Genomic DNA, 16,546 nt, shown 5'->3' with positions numbered 1-16,546 from the left:
GCAGCCGCGTCCCTGCTCACAACCAGCTAATCACCTCGAGGATGACCGGTCCCCACTTCTCCGGGCCTTCCCAGCTGGCAATGCATTTTCCCACAATAGCTCTGCCAGGAAAAAAAAAAAAAAGAATACCGGTGTTACTGTTGCCATTTTACAGAAGAGGAAACTGAGGCACAAAGAGAGGAAGTAGCTTGCTCTGCAATCACACAGCCAGTGAATGGTGGAGGAAAAACTGAAACCTGGAGCTTCGAACTCTGGGGTTCTTTCTGGGGCACACTTTCTCACCACCTTCTGGATGAAAATTTATGAATTCTGTCATCCAATGTACAGGAAGAAGGAACCGTGCCAGACCCTGGGATCAGTCCAAAGCAAGGGCTTCTGGGAAGCCTTCATTTCTTTCGTTGTCTTTGAGCAGGAGTAGAACTATCCAGGCTGACTGGCCAGCTGTGCTTTCCCTGGCCAGGGGCAAGGAGGAAAGGAAAATATGGACTGAGGGATACTCAACTTCTTTTGTTTACTGCCTATATGGGGGAGTATAACAGACTGGGCTGGATGGATGTGTGTATGTATTATATATATATATATATATATATACACACACACACACACATAATATATAGTTATGTAAGACTTCCTCTTATTCTCTAACTCCTCCTCTCTCAACCCTCCCCCAGACCAGTGCCAGGACCACCACAAGGGGAGTGATCCCTCCCAAGAGCTCAGCCACAGGGAGCACTTACTAGCCATATGGCTGGGGATAAATCAATCCCCTACTTTGAACCTCGAATTCTTCCTCTACAAAATGAGGTGGCAGTGTGTGTGTGTGTGTGTGTGTGTGTGTGTGTGTGTGTGTAGATGTTACTAGAGAATTTCTATGGTCGTTTCCATCTCTAAAATCTGTGATTTTATGAAATCTTTGGTTTTTTCTATGATCAAACTCATTTCCTACTCTGGAGAACAAGCCATGCCCCTTCTGACCCTCCCTGTGTAGCCTGTAGAAAAATATGGAAGAGTCCGGATGACTTCTAAAGGCCCTTCTAGCCTGAAATCTGTGATCTATACAATAAGCCACTATGAGAGGAAGTGTGTTATGGTAAATCGAGGGCCCACCTAAGAGTTTGGATTGGCTGAAGACAGAAAAATGCAGTAAAAGTATGTAGAGTTAACCTTGCTTTTAGCAAAGTGTTTGAAAGTCAGGAGGAAGACCTGAGGTCAAATCCAGCCTCAGACGCTGACTAGCTGTGTGACCCTGGGCAAATCACTTCACCTCTGTTTGCCTCAGTTTCCTCATCTGTAAAATTAGGATAATAATAGCTCCTACCTCCCAAGGTGGTTGTGAGGATCACAAAAAAGTGCTCAGTAGATTTCCTGGTACATAGTAAGCACCATATAAATGTTAGCTATTCTTTCTATTACAATTATTTTTAAAGTCTTCCTACTCTTCTTGTGGGGAAAAAAATGGAGAAATGTGAGCTAGATGATAGTCCAATTTGATAGATTTGGAGCAGTTCGAATAGCGATACCCAAAGAAGAGTCTTCAGTGGACTGCCACGAGGATCTATTCTTGGTCTTATGCTGTTTAACATTTTGATTAGGGTCAGATAAAGATAAAGGGCTTAGATTAGGGTTCGATTATTTTAGTGTTAGATGAATGTTTTAGATAAAGACATAGATGGTATCCTTGCCAGATTCATCTATGACATAAAGCTGGGAAGCTGACACATTGGATGACAAAGTCAGGATTCATAAAGATCACTTGACAGGCTAAAGCATTGGGCCAGACCTAATCCTGCAAATTTCAATAAATCAATTTCACCAAGTGCCTGATGGAGGAAGACAAGTTAGGAAGCAGTTTGGGTTTGGGTTTTGGCTTTCTGAAAAAGATCTAGGGGTTATCATGGTCTTGAAGCTCAGTATGAATCAACAATGGGATCCGGCAGGCGGAACAACTCGTGATCTTGAAGGTAGTGGTGTCGAGTCTTGAATGGATGTAGTTGGGTAACGACTGCCCAGATATGTAGTGGAGGCCATTTTTTCTGGTAGAAGTGAATAAACTTTGGACAGCCACTGAAGTCCCTTCCAAGTCTGAAATGACGTGCTAATAATTCTAGAGTACCATGTGGGAATTCTAAAGAGTGACTTCCCATGACCTATGACCTATCATGCCCATTTGAGAGGCTTGTGACTATCAAATGTAACTAGAAGAGTCACCAAGGTGCCCAACACTGAGCAGTCTAGCTAGATCATCAAAACACCTTTTACATCTGCTCATTTATAGGGAGAAGGCTGCCCCTGGGCCCCTATGCTGGGTATTGACTCCCCAAGCCAAGGGACCATCAGCACTTTGGGCTTGCTCAGGCCAGATCCTGGCTGGGAGCAGCAGTGAAGGGAATCTCGCAAAGGGGTTGTGTAAGAACTTGATGCTTCCAGCTAATTTCCCCCGATTCTGCAGATGGCATCCTCCCAATCACCCAGGGGTCAGGTGTGACTCTTCTCTCTCCCTCACCAGCCCCCAAACAAGTTGCCAAATCATATTGATTCTTCCTTTACATCTCCTCACACATCCAGACGGCCCCCATTCCTGCCTACTCCCCAAACCTCCAACATAGTTTAGGGTATCTTCCTTGGAGGATGACAACTACTACCACCAAGGGCTGACATTAAGGTTGGCAGAGTGATTGACATACATGATCTCCTTTGGTGCTCACATTCTCTCTGAGAGGTGGGTGCAGTGATTATCCTCCATGAAGATAAACAGCTTACCTGGGATCACACAGGTTGGTGTCTGAGGTGGGATTCAAACCCACATCTTCTTGACTCTGGGTCTAGAACTATGCCTGACTTCGATGTGCCATGGTGACTCTACAATTGTTAGAGAGACTATTCTGGTAGGCCCCCAGGTGGTCACTGCCTCCAGCTGCTTCCTTCTCTAGCCCGTCCTCCATATACCAAAGGTATCTCCTTATTACAAAAGTTGAATCAGGTCACTCCTCTACTCAAAAACATTCAATTACTCCCATTTGCCTATAGGAAAAAAGAAACTCTGATGTGGAATGCAAGCCCTCTCTGATCTGGTTCTACCCTACCTATCTCTGTTTATTTTGTTCTTCCTCCTTTTGTGCATTCTCCGACATTCTGGCCAAACTATACCACTTACTGTTCTTTGATCATTTCCCATCATCTCTTCCCCCCTTAAATTTGCGGGTCATCCTTCATCTTCTTCAAGAGCCTTCCTTTCCTTCAAGACCTGCCTCCTCTATGAAGAAGTCTCCTTGATTCCCTTCTCTGTCTCCTCAATATTTCAGAGCCCTTTTTCAGGATCTCCTTTTTACCCAGGCCCCCACTGACCTCATATTATACTTATCCATGTACATGTTGACCTGATTAAGAAATTGTGAGCTCCTGGAGGGCAGGGTCTGTATTTTTTTTTCACCTTTGAATGTTGTATGGTCTCATTGGCCATATCCTAAGGTGTCTAATTCTTTCTATACCCTGAGTCCGTCACCTCTCTATCTGGAGATAGAGGTATCATGTTTCATCTGCAATTGTGGCTTTGTCATTATATAAACGAGAGTTCCAGAAGTCTTTCAGAATTGCTTTTCTCTATAATGTTTTTTTTTATTGTATACATTGTTTCCCGGCTTCTGCAGAGTTGACACTGAATCTGTTCATAGCTATATAATCCCAGGGGTTTTTTTAAGCCATGCCCTACTCAGAGGTGTCAGATTCACTGCCTGTGGGGCACATGAAGCAAAAGTGTAGCCTGAATTCGATTAAAATTTAATTGGGAAATCTTAAACAAAATAAATAAAAATACAATGTAACATAGATAATGCTCATTTGTGGTTTTCTGAGTCAATAGAAGGCCTGCAGAAATTCCTTTTTTTAGTTTGACATCATTTTTTTATAGTATTGGATTGTATTCATTATTCATCTTTTGTTTAGTCCTTCCCCAACAAGTGGGTACTCCCTGAGTTGAAGGTCAGCTTTATTTAATCAGTAATATCTTCAAGGGATATGTGTCTTTCCATTAAGATCCTCCTCCTGAACCTTACAGGTCATTTAACCCAAATCCCTTATTTTACAGTGGAGAAACTGAGGCCCAGAGAAGAAGAAAAGACTTACCCAAGGTCACACAGGCAGTAAGGGGCACAGCCAGATTCAAGCCCAGTGCTCTGGCTCTAAAGGCAGCACTTCCTACCTCTCCCTGGCTGCCTCTAGTTCCCTTATGGACCTACATTCTTAAGATTCTCTAGGTATCCAATAAGTCTCCTCTATTTGTGGACATTCCTATTCTAGACACTGTGAGGGTTACAGCCAGAACTCGAACCCAAGTCTTCTGTCTCAAAGCTTTGTTTCTTTGTTTCTCACCATTCACTGCAGGCATCTCTCAGTTCACACACCTTGGGTTGGCCTAACATTCGTCAGTCAAGTGGTTCTTCTACTAGCTGCTCTAGAGGTCCAGTCCAATCCCCTTCCAGAGGCCAGTTTGAGACTTCGAGCCAGTCAGGGATGGCCCGTGGGTGGGCAGGAGGGGCTGAGGAAAGGATCTAGGCCTGGGACTCAGGAGACCCGCACCCAACGTCTGCTCACCATAGAACGCTCCAGTACTGAGCAGCTGGGTGAGCCCTTTCTAGATGTCCGTTTCCTTCCTCGGTAGGTGGGGGCGGCGGCGGGAGGAGAGGAGCCCGACCGCTGTCCAAGCGTCCCCGCAGTCGGCTTCGGCCCCTACGCTCTTCCCCTCCTGTGAAGAGGGCGGCCGCGGGCGGGGAAGCAGCCGCGGGCCCCTCGGGCTTTCCCCAGAGTGGAGGCTCTGCCTGTGTTTGGGAGAGAGCGTTTAGAAGTTGGAATTCAAAATTGATTTTCAAGGACTCAAATCTAAAATCCCCCTGACGCCGGCCGCCAGCGCGTCTCTGACTCCTGCTAGACTCGTTTTCCGGCTCACTGCTTTGGCACACAGTTCCCTGATGCTGTGAAATTGAGCCTCGTCTGGAGAGGCGAACTTTTTTTTTAAAGAGCTTGCAGGACACTTAAGAACCTGATTTCATTAGACCAGCCACGGGAGTCCTTCTGGGTGTCCCAGGAGCTGGCAGTGAGATGCCCTGGGAGAGAGCTTGCAGATGCTCCTCCGCTGCTCCACAGATTCGGGGATGGCAGAGGCTGGGAGGGCACTTAGAATATGGAGCAGAGAATGTCCCGGCGCCGAGGGACCTCAGAACATAGACTGTCACCGCTGGGAGGGACCTAGAACGTAGAACAGAGAATGTGAAAGCTGGCAGGGACATTAGAACACATAATGTCAGTGCTGGGGGGGGGGAACCTTAGAACAGAGTATCACAGCTGGGAGGAACCTTAAAACACAGACTGTCACAAATAGGAGGGACCTTAGAACAGAGAATGTCAGAGCTGGGAGGGAGTTGGGAATATAGAATACAAATATGGAAACTAGGAAGGGCTTTAGAATACAGAACACAACATATCAGAATCAGTAGGCACCTTAGAACACAATGTTCCAGCTGGAAAGTATAATTAGTACATAAACCATGGAGCAGATAGGTGAGAGAGTTCTCAGAATAAGAACATATATGTTACAGCAGGGAGGGTCCTTCAGACAATGAATGTCAGAGCTTGGAAATTTACCCAAGGGGGTAGTTAGCTGAGCTCTAAAAGCCCTTTCCACATTTTGCAAAATGAAGAAATTGAGGCCCAGGTTAAGTGACTTTCCCAAGGCCCAAGAGTGTTTGAGGGGTTTTTTTTTTTTGCATCTCTCCTGGTTTTCAGATGGTTCCCAAATCCATGAGACTACTATATAAGTAAATTGGATGAATTTGGCCTTTCTCTCCCTGCTTTGACTTCTTCCCAGACCGGCCCTGCCCTCCCCATCCTGAAGGCTCTGCACCTGGTGCCTCTGGGGTCAGGTATCCAAGACTGGCCCTTTTAATTCTATTCCCAAATGGGAATGTGATAACCCTGGAAACATGGTGGCCAGTTCTATAGGTAAGAAAGATTACTCAGCAGCAATCTGAGGGATAAATTAGAAGAGAATGGAAATAGGCAGCCCTGTCAGGAGAACCTTGTCTAGTGAAGGGAAGGGGAAAGAAGGCCTCTTCCGGGGTGATGACAGGAACAATGGAGGATGGGATGGGCGCCAAAGAGGTTCTCAGCACTGATGACCTCACTGGGCTCATGTGCCACTGCTGCAGCAGAGAGCTCTTTGTGAAGAATGGGAAAAGTAGGGCACAAGTAAACCTCTGAGAGCTGCATGGCAATACACAGCAGTGTGAGGTCTGAGGGACCTCATTCCTCCTTTGGTCATTGGATACATGAGCCACAACTGCCCATCCCCTAAAATTCCTTAGGAGAGGTATCCTGGAGCATAGAGGATCTGCCCCCTCCAGGTTTCTTCTTCTGTCTGTGTTATTGGGTTGATCAAGTATGCTTCTGATCTTATCATGGTAGAAGCTAGGTTCTGGTCACCTAGGTCCCAGGCTTGGGTTAGATCAGCTGGACTGACTGTAGCATCTATGACCACTTTCCCATCCTTCATAGACATGTCCTGCAAGGGGAGCACTGGGATATAACATACAGGGGAGGGGACGGTAGCCACCCAAGCCTTGGAATTAACTTGTCCTGGAAGAAGAATATTGATGTTTAGATGGCACTTTGATACACATACCTTAGCCCTCTGGAGGTGTATTATGTGGAAACTGAGATTTAGAGAGGAACAGTTATCTGCTTAAAAGTCACACAAAGAGTGATGTGGAAGAGCTGGAAAATGAACTCAGGTCTCTGAATCCAAATTTGGTGCCTTTTTGCTTACATCACAGCTACTTTGTTCTAATCAGAATATTAAATTTAGAAAGTACCTTCAAGGTTTTCTAGCCCAACTGCCCACACTAATGTAAGAATATTCCCTACAGTATCCTTGGTTACCAGGCTTCCACTTGGATACTTCTAGTGATGGGGAGCTCACTACTTCCCAAGGAGGTTTATTCTAGTTCCATTTATTTATTTAAATCTAGTTTAATTTCAGTTGATCTAGTTTTAGATGGTTCTAATCTCCTTTTTTGGGTATCATAATAGTCTCTCTCTAGATTGCGGGAAGGAAGAAAGATTATCTGGCTGAACATTGGCATCCTGGAGGTGAGCCCCAAGTTGCTTATTATAAACCCAGCACCATCACTACTGGCTAAGGGACCAAGTCCTCAGAAGGTTCTCTTTTTACAGATGAGAAAACTGAGGCAGACAGAGAGAGGTTCAGTGACTTACCTTAGGGCCTGCTATTCAATCGTTTCAGTTGTGTCCAACTCTTCATGACCCATTTGGGGTTTCCTTGTCAAAGATGCTGGAGTGGTTTTCAATATTTCCTTCTCCAGCTCATTTTACAGATGAGGAAACTGAGACAGGGTTAAGTGGCTTGCCAAGGTCACACACAGCTAGTAAGTGCCTGAGGCTAGATTTGAACTCATGAAGAAGAGTCTTCCTGATTCCAAACCCAATGCTCTATCCACTGAGCCACTTAGCTACCCCTGCCTAGGATCACAAAGCTAGAAAGTGTCTGAGGCCGAATTTGAACTCAGTCTTCTTGACTCCAGGTCTATCACTCCATCCCCTGGGCCTCCTACCTTCCTCTGCAAAGCCCCAGGATTCAGAGTGATTCTGAATCATGGATTCCAGAAAAAGGCTGGAAAGGCTCTCCAAATGACTTCCTTCACCTTCCTTGGGTCTAATCTGCAGCCTGGGATTCAGGTTAGGCATTAGGAAGGACTTCCTGAAAGTGAGAATTAGGTAAACCTATAGGCAGACCACTGAGAAAATGGTGGAAAGATGACCTTGATTTTGACTTGCCTGGATAGAAGAGGGTGAACAAAAGGATACAGCCCCGGAACTCATCAGGAAGACCTGAGTTCAAATCTGACCCCAGACACTTCCTAACTATGTGATCCTGGGCTCATCACTGAACACCTTCCTCTCATTGATCAATAACAGCAATGTTTGTTTGTTTGAAGAGCATCACTCAGGCATTTTTTTAAACCAGTAAACTTCGGAAATAGAAAATAGCATGTACTATTTGTCAAAAATCATGCTTTTGGAGGAGAATCTCATCAGGGAGGGAACGATTTGTGTATCTAGGGAGGTGTCTGTTGTTTCCAAAAGAAAATGCATAAATAATTAGAGAAAGAAAAAAAGAAAATGAAGAGGCTTACTAACCTATCTTAAACACCTCTTCAGTCTCTAAATGCTCTGATTTATCACCCAGAAAAATGATCATTCAATTGAGTACCCAGTTCTCCCCAAAAGTTCACAAAAATACACTCCTTTCTTTGGCATATGCTGGGCATTGGAGCAGGGATTCATTTCACTGCCCATGGGGTGTGTGTGTGTGTGTGTGTGTGTGTGTGTGTGTCTGTCTGTCTGTCTGTCTGTCTGTCTGTCTGTCTGTCTGTCTGTCTGTGTGTCTCTCTCTGTGTGTGAGTGGGTGTGTGGGTGTGCTTTTTCCTGGGCAGGTGGTAATTACTGGGTAAAGGTTGCAAATGTTTCCTGAAGGAGCAAAGCTGTTCTCTGAAGTCAGTTAAAAGGTTTGCAGGGCAGGTTTGATTTTGAGATAACCCTAAAGTGAATCCCAAATGGACCTGGGAGAAGGCTCACTATCTCTGTAATGGAGGGAGCCAGCAGGGCTGACAGCCCAGCTGGCCTGGGGAGAATCCTGCGTCTAGACAGGTCTGTGGCTTGGTGACCCCACCCCCACCCTGGGCCTGAGAAGATGGGGGAGTCTGAGGGAACAGAGGAACTGGGAATGACTTCCCTTCTGTCCTTCCAAGCATGGCCCTGCTTTCTCTCCCCCCTGCTCAGATCTAGGCTAGTACCCAGCTAAGAACAGAGATGATGTGGTATATGGGATAGAGTACTTCACCTAGAACCACGCGACCCTAAATGAGTGTCTTAGCCTTCCTCAGCCTCAGTTTCCTCATCTGTAAAATGGGAATGATAATAATAGCACCTCCCTCAGAAGTCTGTTGTGAGAATCAAAGGAAGGAATTAACATCTTTGGAGTGCTTTGCAACCTTTCAACTAGTCAATCAATCAACAAGCATTTATCACGGGCCTGTTGTACTGCATGCCTGGTAATGTGCTAGAGGCTGCTTAAATCCTTCTCAATGTGAGACTTTCTTTATTACTGGGAAGGCCACACGGTGTATAAGAAAGGGGGAGGGGCTTAGAGTCAGGCTTCCCAAAGCTCAGCTGAACCACTCACTCACTGAAAAAAGGAAGGAAAGAAAAAGCATTGATTAAGTCATTACTATGTGTCAAGCATTATGCTGTATATAAATTTGGGCAGCTCACTTCCCAAGAGTCTCCACCTCTTCCATCAGGGGGTTGGACTAGAGAAGGGCTTCTTAAACTTTGTCCACCCTCAACCCCTTTTTGCCCCAGAAATTTCTACATGGCCTTGGGTATATAGGTATATACAATAGGTATACAAATCAAACATTTACAGCCAAATGTTTGTAACCCCACATTCAGTGGAGTGTCAACCCACAGTTTAAGAAGCTTTGGATTAGATGATTCTCCCCCACATGGGTTCCTTCCAGCCCTAACAATCTCTGAGTCCTAGATCCATCACTTACTCTTCGATGACTTTGATAAAGTCACTTTCCCTCTCTAAGACTCAATTTCCCTATCTGTAAAGTGATGACATAAGACCAGATGCCTTTAGGGTCCCTTCTAGTTCTAACAACTACTATTTATCCTTCCATAACCTTGGGCAGATCATTTCCCATTTCTGAGACTCAGTTTCCCCATCTCTAGATTGAGAGATTAGATTAGATGACATCAAACTTTAACTATTACCACTATGACCTTGGGCATCTCTCTAACTCTCTTCCTTTCTCCCTTCCCTCCCCTCCCTTCCTTCTTCCCTCCTTCCCTCCCTCCTTCTTTCTCTCTCCCTCTCTCTCTCTTCCTCTCTGTCTCTCTATCTCTATCTCTGTCTCTGTCTCTCTGTCTCTCTCTTGTCTGTCTGTCTGTCTCTGCCTATCTGTCTCTGTCTCTCTGTGTCTGTCTCTGTTTCTCTGTGTCTGTCTCTGTCTGTCTCTGTGTCTCTGTGTCTCTGTGTCTCTGTGTCTCTGTCTCTGTGTCTCTCTCTCTCTGTGTGTCTCTCTCTCTGTCTCTCTCTCTGTCTCTCTCTGTCTCTCTCTGTCTCTGTCTCTCTCTCTCTCTCTCTCTCTCTCTCTCTCTCTCTCTCTCTCTCTCTCTCTCTCAGCCTCAGGCTCCCAACCTGTAAAATGAGGCTATGATTCCAGACCCTGCTCCTCTGTCACAGGGGTGCTCTGAGGTGCAAAGGAAAGAAAGAAGATAAAGTGTTTTATTGAGCACAAAGTGTGGTTATAAATAGAGACCGTCGGAGCCAAGAGGGACATCAGAGCTGAGGTAGCTGCTGGTCCAGCCCCCTCATTTAAAAGGCAAGGAAAAGGAGGGCCAGAGAAGGCAGCGACCTATCCAGAGTCACCCAGAAAGCTAGCAGTGGAGGGCATCATGAGGGCCCAGGTCTCCCGATACTCAGCCTGGGTTTCTTGCTACCTTCAGAATCCCTGAGACCTGTCACAGAATCCCAGGGTTGGAAGGGACCTCAGAGGGTGGCTTGCCCAAGCCTTTTCTGAGCCAGAATCCCCTCTAAACCCAGACTTCCTGGCCCTAACCGTAACTCCTCCTCCACCACTCTGTCCTTCTCACTTAGTCCTGCTCCTGAGGGCTAAGGGCGCCTCCCATGCGCAGACTGTCAGATACTGAACAACAGCCACCCCCTCCAGCTGATTCAGCCAGCCCCACGATGGCCCCTGCACCCTCCAGTCTTTGGGGTAGCCAGATAGTCTTTCTTAAATGTGGGGCCCAGAATAAACACAGCACTCCAGATGGAGTCTGAAGAAAGGGGGTCCCCACCTCCTCGTCCTATTGCTGTAACCTCTCATTACGTAGCCTGAAGAACACTGACATTTTTTTTCACTGTCAGATCCCTCTGTTGACTCCCCTCGAGTGTATGGTCCACTAAGTCTCCTGGATCCTTTTTTTCCCCAGAAAAATGCCCATCTTGCCACATCTCCTCCATTTTGCCTGTAGAAAGTGAAATTTCTTCTTCTACTTCTCCTCCTCCTCCTCCTCTTCCTCCTTCTTCTTCTCCTTCTCTTTCTCCTCCTCCTCCTCCTCCTCCTCCTCCTCCTTCTCTTCCTCCTTCTTCTTCTCCTTCTCTTTCTCCTTCTCCTCCTTCTCCTTCTCCTTGTCCTTGTCCTTGTCCTTCTCCTTGTCCTTCTCCTTGTCCTTCTCTTTCTCCTTCTCCTCCTTGTCCTTGTCCTTGTCCTTCTCCTTCTTCTCCTCCTTCTTCTTCTTCTTCCTCTTCTTTTCACAGGGCAATGAGGATTAAGTGACCTGCCCAGGGTCACACAGCTAGTTAAGTGTCAAGTGTCTGGATCTGGATTTGAACTCAGGTCCTCCTAAATTCAGGGCCGATGCTTTATCCACTGCGCCACCTAGCTGCCCCTGAAAGTGAAATTTCTGGACCCAACTGCAAGACTCTAGATTGCACTTCATTACATTTGACCCAATATTAAGGTCTTCTTGGATCCTGATTCCACTGCCTGATACCAATCAGCAAAGATTTATTGAGCACCTACAAAGTACATCTTACTGTGCTAAGTATTAGGGGGTACAAATTAAGGCAAATGATGGTCCCTGCCCTCAGGGACCTCACAGACTAATGGGGGAGACAACATAAAAACACCCCGTGTTACGATTCCCTTCTAGTCATCTCAAAGTGTATGAATATGACTTTATCGAAACCATTAATGTGAATATTCAATGGAACAGATCCCTAGGATGCTCCACTGGAGACTTCCTTCCAAGGGCAATCCCATACCTCTCCTATCATCAAGTCCTTATCTCTCCATCTTGCCCTGAACCAATAGCACAAGGGATTTTGTCAAGGGCGTTCCCAAAAGCTAAGTAAAATTATATCTACATTCTCTCACCTACCAATTTAAGTTAATTCTTCAGTGATCTATATTTGTCAGTGTGGAGTCAGTGAGGAAAAGGGTCACTGCCATTGTGGTATTTTCATCTGAACGGCCTGAAGCACCCAGATACAGAAACACAATGCCTTTATCACCATGGGGATAGGGAAGCATCTGATATGGACAAGCATTCATCCAGGGTCTACTCTGCCCCAGCACCTCAGGGCTCTGACCTCAGGCTGGTCTCCAAGACCTTTGCAGGAGCCCCCTTGGTGAGGGGACACTGTAGAGGGCACTGGATTTTGAGTCAAAAGACCTAAATTCAAATCCTAGCACTGATCTTCAGTAAACGTACCACCTTGATCAAGTCACTTCGAGTTGCCACCATTTTTTCTATTGCTTCATCCTGTAATTCATAAACTCAAAGGTTTATTGCTGGAATAGACATAAAGCCCAAGCCTTCCATTTGACAGATGAGGAAACTGGACACACCCAAGGTCACACAGGTAATAAGTAGCAGAGGCAAGACTGAAACCAAATTCACTGGATCCAAATCTGGCATGCTTTTCCTCTGAACCTTGTAAAATGAGGAAGAAATTTCTGCTGCCATAGAACCCTCAGCTAGGTTGTGGAGGCAAAGGTATACTAGGCCTGGAGTCAGTTCAAATCAAGCCTCAGACACTTACTAGCTATGTGACCTTGGGCAAGTCACTTAACCTTTGCCTGACTCAGTTTCCTTGACTGTTAAATGGGGATGATAATAACAGCACCTACCACCAAGGTTGTTGTGAGGATCAAATGAGATAATATTTGTAAAGTGTGTGGCACATAGTAGGCACTTAACTAATGCTTTCCCCCTTTCACCCCACCCACACTCCACATGTGGGAGGATCCGATGCTAGGCTCTTGGTCTTGGTCTGCCCTATAGAGAAGTGGACTGTCTCCAACTCCCAGTCTAGCTAGAGAAACAAAATATCCCCACAGGAAGCATTTAATGAACAAGAGGCAGTGGAGGGTGGTGGAAAGAACATTGAAGTCAGAAGACCCAAGTTCAGGGTCTGACTTTGGCTGGTTTTGTGACCTTGGGTAAAGCAGGTGGTTTCTGGTTGTGTTTCCCTGTCCATAGCAAGGGGACACTCACACCATCTAGCAAGGGGCTTTGGAAACCTTAAATGTCACCATAGAAATATGAGTTGTTGGTAATATAAAGTATCTTAGCTATGTGCTCCCCCCCCCACCCTAGCCATGGTGCAAATAAGGAACTCAGGGAAGACTGGGGGGAGGGACACACTGCCAGGCCAGGGATTATCCATCATTTGGGCTGTTTCATCAGTCGACTGATCAACAAATAGTCCTGATCAGAACTAAGGTGTGACTGGGGAAAGGGCGCTACACTTGGGGTCTGATATCCTGGTTTTGAATCCCACTGGGCTGTTGCCTCCTGTGTGACCTTGGCCAAGTCACATCCCTCGCTTAGTAAAATGGGGATGATGAAAAGCTCACATTTGTGCAACCCCACAAGCTTGATGCTTTCTTTTCTCAAATCAATTTTAATTGTGAACTTAATCATCAATAAATACAAATACTTCCAGGAACAAAGAAAAAGAGAGAAGAGGATGGTATGAAACTCTGAACTGTTTGTTTGGTAGGACATTTTTCAAGAAATAGGTCTATGTTGCTTTCAACAAGGTAGTAACAAAATTACTCTGTGGCTCTGCATTTTTCTGGACATTTAAAATGTTTTATTGTTTTTTTTTAAAAAATGTCTGTTGATACCCACTAAACTGTGTCTCCTAACCTACAGCATTTGCTCTTCACATCAGTCCTCTGAGATACAAGTACCATCCCCATTTAACTGACAAGGAAACTGAGGCCCAGAGAAGTGGTCAAGCCAGATTTTGAACCCAAGACTCTAAACCTCTTTCTGCTGTACCAGGTTGCATAAAGCCAGGCAGAGTACAGCAGGCACTACCCCCACCCAAGAGCCCTATGGGGCAGGGGCAGGTCCAGGAGATTCCCTGGGAAAGCCATCCCAGTGAGTTTGGGGATGGCACCAAGGAGCTGATAAAGAGTTAAAGGTGGCTGCCTTCAAGTGTAGAAATGCCCACAGTGTGGAGAAAATAAGCCAATTACCCGGGCTTCACATGAGGCTGGGGACTGACCTTTGTGTATAATTAGTCCTTTTATTTAAAGCAAAGATTTTTTTTAGAAGAATAACTAATTAGCTGTCATAGATAGCAAATGGGAAATTTGGGCCTGCTTGGTCCAATAGGGAAGGATGGGAGGCTTCCCCTTCTTCCATCTTCTCCTCTCAGCTCCCGGTGGCGTCGGCGGCAGCAGCCACAGCCGCCCCCAAGGCTGGCACACTCTTCCCTCATTAGGGCCTGTCTCCAGGCCTTTGGCTGGGGTAATGAGGAGAGAGAAAGAGAGAGAGAGAGAGAGAGAGAGAGAGAGAGAGAGAGAGAGAGAGAGCAGTTGCCACACTTAACAGATCCCCTTATAACAAGGTGTGAAATGCAAGAGGCACCAACCCATCTTCAGCACCAGCTCCCCTCCCCTCCAATGTAGCTCTCACATGAGCCAGAGTGGCTGGGGAAGGGGCGGCCAGCAAGTGGTTGGGCATCTCTGCTGAGCGCTGTGCCCTCAGCTGGCTTGTATAAAGCAGAAGGAGTCGGGGGAGCCTGGAGGCAAATATCATTAGCCAGCATTACTCTTTCAGACCAATTAACCTTTAGAGCTGCATTAAAGAAATTAGGTAGTGAGCATCCCTGCTTTCAGATGGGCCCTAGGGGTGGGGGGACGGGGAATGGAGGAGGGAAGAGGAGAGGAGAGGACAAGGGAGGAAAGGAGGGGAAAGCAGAAGAGAGGGGAGGGAAGGGGAGGGGAGAGGAGAAGGACTGTCACGGTGGGCCCTGTGCTTTAGGAAGATCTCAGTTAATTGTTGAGAGACTGGCTTCAAAGGAGGAGACCAGTCAGTAAGCAATTGTGCAAGTGAAAGACAAGGACCCTGACCAGACTTGGGGGATAGGAGTGAGCAGAGAGGCTAGATGGGAGAGACAATACAGAAGTAGAGTGGTAAGAACTTGGGGACCAAGTGGCCAGAGAGCATGTGCAAGAACAGAAGGTTGATTGCAAGGTGCCAGGTCTCCATGACAGGGAGGATGCTGGTGCTACCAAGAGTCCAATAGTAGAGCAGAGTGAGCATGTTCATAGGAGAAGACGATGAACTTCATTTGGGATGTTGTTGAGCTTAAGGAGCCAGGGGAGCGGGGGCTGGTGATTTCGGGTGGGCCTCGAGCACCCAGCGCATCCTCCCTTCCCATCCTCACACACACAGAGACACTGCCAGACATGTCTGATCCTTGGAGTGTCCCAGCTTCCAGCCCCTCTGCCCAAATGGGAAGGCTCCAAGCTGGCCCCTTACTTGGGGACAGATCACTCCAGTCAGAAGAGGGATTCTGGGCTTCCACCTCACCCTAAATCTCCCAGCAAGATCAATTCCTGGCTTAGCTGGACCTAACAAGTGAAGTCATTCATGTTAGGGGTGATGCCAAGGAGTGACTGCCACCCTCTCTTTCTCTCTAACAGTTTCTCCTCCCCAAAATGTGCAGTCTCTCTCCTCTCTGTCTCTCTGTCTCTCTGTCTCTCTCTCTGTCTTTCTTTACTTATAAATCAAACCACAAGCATTTATCAAGCACCTCCTCTGTACTGGGCTGTGCTAGACTCTGAGAATATAAATGTCATAGCAATGCAGTTCCTTCCCTCAAGGAGCTTACATTTTCCTGGGGGAAATACAACATGTTCACAGCTAAATAATACTAAGTGTATAAGAAATAAATACATGGCAATGGCAGCAGGAAAATGGGGAAACTACCAGCTGGGGAGGCAGGAATCAAGACAGACCTCTTGAAAAAGGAGCAGCACATGAGCTGAGCCTTGAGAAGGGAGCCGAGTGTCAAGGGGTAAAAGACAGGAGGGAGGGCATTCCAGGCATGAGGGACAGCCAAGGCAAAGGTGCAGACTCCAGAGATGAAGTGGCATGTGCTTGGACAAGCAAGTAGGCTAGAGTGATGTAGAGTAATCAGCCTTTCCTCCTCTCTCAGCTTGTCTGTCTCGGTCCTCTCTTGCCATGTCTCTATCTCTCTTTAACTCTCTGTTTATACATCTGTATTGTTCCTGCTCTGCCTCTGCTCTCTCCTCTAGGGGCACATATTCCTGGCTCTGTTCTTTTCCCATTTCTGCCCCTTTGTCTCTACTTCCCTCTTTCCTCCTTTCTCATACCCATATGTGTCTGCCTCTATATTTCCCAGAGCCTTAGTTGTCCCTCATCTGCAAAATAAAGGGGCTGGTTCTAGATGGCCTCTGAGGACCATCCCAGCTCTAGCTCTTTGATTTCTCCTTCTTTTCTCTGATTTCGATCCTCTGACCATTCCCTACTACTGCTGTTCCTCCAACCTTTCTGGAGGCAGAGATAGCTGTAGGGCTGTGGGATGAAAGGGCAAGATCTGATCAATGGCAGAGGTGAGGTTTGGGGAGGTTTCCAT

The 16,546-nt window shown here is 46.5% G+C and overlaps 1 protein-coding gene across 4 annotated transcripts in view; it reads left to right on the top strand.

Annotated features, from left to right (window-relative positions):
* Window positions 1-16,546, top strand: part of LMO1 (LIM domain only 1) — a 69,515-nt gene that overhangs the window by 34,919 nt on the left and 18,050 nt on the right. The window lies entirely within an intron of this gene.

The sequence above is a fragment of the Dromiciops gliroides genome, chromosome 6 (assembly GCF_019393635.1).
Source record: "Dromiciops gliroides isolate mDroGli1 chromosome 6, mDroGli1.pri, whole genome shotgun sequence".
Taxonomy (NCBI): Eukaryota; Metazoa; Chordata; class Mammalia; order Microbiotheria; family Microbiotheriidae; genus Dromiciops; species Dromiciops gliroides.
This window is presented reverse-complemented; position numbering and strand designations above follow the sequence as displayed.